Here is a 5,224-nt window from a genome sequence, read left to right as displayed (position 1 = left end):
ATTATGGACTCGTATTTTAGCTGAAAGCAATGGTTAAAATCATCTTGATGGATTTGTTTATTACAAACACGCATCTTCACAAGACATTAACGGATGGACTGGAGTCTTGTGGATTACTTGTGGATTATTGTGATGTTTTTATCAGCTGTTTGGACTCTCATTCTGACGGCACCCATTCACTGAATAGGATCCATTGGTGAGCAAGTGATGCTAAATTTCTCCAAAACTGTTCTGATGAAGATGCAAGCTCTACATCTTGGATGGTCTGAGGATTAATTTTCAGCAAATGTTCATTTTTGGGTGAACTATTCCTTTAATATTAAGTGAAGCACTTTTGTAATATCATAATGTGGATTTATATGTTTTGTTTATGTGTTTATATGTTTCCGTATATGTGACCCTGGACCACAAAGCCAGTCATAAAGGTCAATTTTTTGAAACTGAGATTTATACATAATCTGAAAACTGAATGAATAAGCTTTACATTGATGTATGGTTTGTTAGGATAGGGCAATATTTGGCCGAGATACAACTATTTGAAAATCTGGAATCTGAGGGTAAAAAAATCAAAATACTGAGAAAATTGAATGAATAAGCTTTACATTGATGTATGGTTTGTTAGGATAGGGCAATATTTGGCCGAGATACAACTATTTGAAAATCTGGAATCTGAGGGTAAAAAAATCAAAATACTGAGAAAATCGCCTTTAAAGTTGTCCAAATGAAGTTCTTAGCAATGCATGTTACGAATCAAAAATGACGTTTTGATATATTTACGGTAAGAAATTTACAAAATATCTTCATGGAACATGATCTTTACTTAATATCCTAATGATTTTGGGCATAAAAGAAAAATCGATAATTTTGACCCATACAATGTTTTTTTGGCTATTGCTAAAAATATACCCCAGCGACTTAAGACTGGTCCAGGGTCACATATGTCAGAAATTGACATGGCTTGATGTCACAGTGTGTAAGTTTGCATCCGTGCTCTTGTGCATATGCGAACTGTTACACGCACCCGCTCGTGTGTGTGTGTGTGTGTGTGTGTGTGTTTTAGGCAGTGAGAGAGTTTATGAACCCAATCACTGAACTTGAAAATGGTCTTTTATTTCATGCTGGGTGAAATGGCTTTATTATACGGTGGATGTGCATGCAGGCGTGGGATGCTGGGTGACTCATTTGTATCCTGGCAGCTAACTGAGGTACAGGAACACATCATTTCAAAGTTCACACTGTGGGTACCACCAGGAGCACTGTTGCTTTGTGCACAACAATGCCACATTTTCTTACCCATTATTATGATCGCGAGAAACCCAAAGAGGAAATTAATCATTACATTTCGGTCTACCTAGAATAAGGTATGAAATCACCTTTTCGATGTAGTACGTTGGTTGATGCTGATTTGTTTTCGGTTTGGTGGAATTTTTTTTTGTCTTGCATATAATTTTTTTTTTAGTGAAAAATATTCATTAATCTTAGTTTAAGAATATGACATTTAATAGGCGAGAAATTAAATTTATATATTAATTTAAACCATGTGTAAACCGTCTTTGTATTAAAATTGTGTACACATTATAGCGTTATTTCACAAACTGTGGTTTTCATAACAGTGTTGTGAATTTCTTTAATACTGTCCGTGCTTTAGTGCGCTGTAAAGAATGTATTCATCTGATAACATGATTTATAATGCGTTCAAGTCATGTTGGAAAGATCATATTTCCTTTGAGCTCTGAGTTTCCGAGTCTGGGGCCTGTCAGGGAGATTTGATTCATTAATTTGCAATGTGAGTGAAATTTGTTTCTTTGCCTTTTTTTTTAAGCTAAGCTTTAGTGTAGCTAAGTTGCATGTAAAAAAAAAAAAAATCTGACAGTACTGGACAATTATGATTATACAATGATTCAGTTTATGGTGGCTTCATAAATTGATTAAAACATAAAAATGCAAAAACAAACAGCATTCTTTATTGGTCAAGGGTGCAAGAAATCTGTGTTTTTTGTAATTAATGAAAAGAAGATACATCAACTTGCTCAGCCAAAGTGATTTGAACTCACCGGACATCGTAAGTACAACTTCTTCATTTGCAAATACAAACTTCCCAAGAAGACTTTACACATTCTTACTAGCACATATCTTAGTTCAGGTTTACTTGTGTATTAGCATAATTTTGAGTATGATCAGACTATTTGAAACAATCATGCTCATTCTACATTTTTTTTCCCCTTTGAAAAACATTGTTATTGCAGTATTAGTATTGCTTGCTTTTTATTCTTTTTTTTTTCTTGTTATGTTTTCATCAACAGTATGTTTAATTATCTTATCTTCATTGTGTGCATTTTTTTTTATCTTGTCCTTGTTATTGTTGATAATAAAACAAGTCTGAGTTACACTGTTTGGTTAATGCCATGAACACAGAGAAAATAATAGCGTATTTTCAGTTTCTGTTCAGCGTTCTTTTTTTTTTATTGTCAACAAGATCTCATCTTAAATTATCAAAAAAAACATGTTAGGCATTTTTATTTGTGGCGAACATTTCTATAAATACTAAACTAAAAGCAATCTAGTAATAATTTAACACTTCAAAGGCAATCTAAAGACAATTGTGCCTTTTAAAATAACGATTACTGTAGTCACAATGTGACAAGTGCTGATGGCATTCATCCCTGAGGATTATGATCTGGTTTATGATGATTTCTTGATAATAGTGGATTGTATCAAAAGCTATTTTAGCTCTGCCTGCTTCATCAAAAATGAAAGGCCCAAAGCAAACACCTGAGGTTGTCTATCAGTTCCACTTCGATGAAGAAGAATTCCTCTTCCTTTTTTTTTTTTAGCACCGCTCTTATAATGTGGAGAAGCTGGAGATGTCATTTTGAATTTATTATCAGCATCAAACTGAAACGGAATGGCCTCTTTTGGGGGCTTGTTTGTTTGTTTGCGTGCGCAGTAGTATACTTTTATTTCTGATTCAGTCGGTGAGCAGCTAATAATACTAGAAATGATCTGCCATGCTTGTTTATTGCTAGCACTACTGATAAAGAGAGCAACATTCACTATCATGATATCCCTGAGGGTACATGCTGCTTGTGGATTCATAATTAAAAGTGCAGATTTGCATTTTGCTAAAGCGTTTAAACCATAATTCAGTTAATAGTTCAGTTAATTCTTGCCACCCCTATAAAAATCAATTCTGTGGCCCGTGCAGTGCTACACAGACAGAACAGTGCTGCTAGACTGATTGTTTTCACATAAAAGAGTTTGAAGGAAAGAACAGCATTTACACATTCTTACAAAATAGCAGTGTTGTATTAAATCAGTATGTGTTCGTTTCTCATGAAAGAATAAGTAAATAAACTATATCTTTAATTAAACCACAGTTATGATGTTTCATTCTGTCTGTTGCAGCGAATAGTTCAACTATTGCAATGAAATCGCACCAATATCAAAAAACGAATGAAGATGATAAGGCATGTTCTTTGAGTAAAACTGAAATAGAATATTGTGCATAGACTCAAAAACATGTTTAGCCCCAAATGTAAGATTTATGTATTTTAATCGCATATAAAATGTCCATCCATTTGGATTACACAGTTTTAACATAAACTAATAAACATAATTTGATGCATATTGTAGTGACTGGTACTTGTGATTTTTGGATCACATGTCACTAAAGGTGCGGTTATGAGCATATCAGATGATCACTTCCCCCCTTTCTTAGTTCGGGGCACCAGTCAAGGACTTTTACCTTGGCTTGAGAACACTGCCAACAGGGGCTGTTCGATAATTTAGAATTAATATTAGCTGGAGGGAGTTGGTCAACTGATTTATCTAAAGGATGGTGAGATATTAGTGCATTACAGTAGTCCAGTCTAGAGGTCATGAATGCATGAAGTAGCTTTTCTGCATCAGAAACAGGTAACATGTTTCGTAACTTGGCAATGTTTCTAAGATGGAAGAATGCTGTTTTTGTAACATGGGAAATATGATTTTCAAAAGACAAGTTGCTGTCTATAACACAGATATTTGACTGTAGAGGAAGTAACAGTACATTCGTCTAGTTGCAAATTGTAATCCAAGAGATTCTGTGTACTGCTTTGTGGTCCAGTAAGTAATATCTCTGTCTTATCCGAATTTAAAAGGAGAAAATTATTTTATTATCTTTTACATTTTTAACACTGTTAGCTTAGATAATTTAGAAGTTTCATCTGGTCTTGTTGAGATATAGAGTTGAGTATCATCAGCATAACAGTGGAAACTAATTTTGTTTCTAACTAATGAAAACTAATATTGTTAACTTGTAGAACCTCTTACTGAAGATAAACAAGAGTAATCAACAACTACTAAAAGAATACCATGGATAATAAATGGAATAAAGTGCAAGAGATGCATAAAATGCAAGTGATTAGGTTGGGTGTTGCCATGGCAGAGTTACGTTATCTTAAGGAAAGATACACTGTTGCTTCTCTTAAACTAATAAGGTGAAGAACCTTATTATGCATCAAACAAATAAATGAAAGCTTATTTGCTATTAACTGACATACAACATCTAATGTAAAAAAAAAAAATGATACACTTATAATATACAACCAGGGGCGTCGCTAGTGGGGGAAAAGGGTGACAGAGTGCATAGGGCCCAGAAGTCTGGGGGGCCCGCGATTGCCTACTGGCCATCAGGAGCACCGGGACATTCCATTCAAGTAGTGGGCCGATCGCCACAACGAGGGAGACCTGCCCGATATTAGACGCTGTTTTTAAATTACAGCGCATGCGAAACCGCATAAAGCAAATACTCAGAACAGGTGTGAAATACAGGTGTGAAGCAGCGCTACCCGTCAAAGAAGAACAGGATCAGTCACCGCACAGCGCCGTGCTTCTGCCACGATTTATAAGTGATAAACAGCGCAAGTCGCTTGATCTATTCAGATGTGACACAGAATTGTTATACAGTCGTGTGATATGAGAACATTAAAGGTTCCTAGTGATGCAGGCTGTAAACAGCCACGACAATGATTTATATTGAAAAATGCCAATAGGCTTGTCAATTCAGCACCATAGTAGTTTAACTTGCAGTTATTAACACTGTACAAATAGCCTATGTGTTGGCAGAAATGTATTTATTATAAATGTTACGTTATTACATATTGGGAAATATTTTAATTTTATAGAAACTAGGTGTTTTGTAGTTTCTTCATGTTTAGTTTTTTTTTTTTTTTAACTACAAATT

The sequence above is a fragment of the Sinocyclocheilus rhinocerous genome, unplaced genomic scaffold, assembly GCF_001515625.1.
Source record: "Sinocyclocheilus rhinocerous isolate Xijiao unplaced genomic scaffold, SAMN03320098_v1.1 scaffold299, whole genome shotgun sequence".
Classification (NCBI taxonomy): Eukaryota; Metazoa; Chordata; class Actinopteri; order Cypriniformes; family Cyprinidae; genus Sinocyclocheilus; species Sinocyclocheilus rhinocerous.
This window is presented reverse-complemented; position numbering follows the sequence as displayed.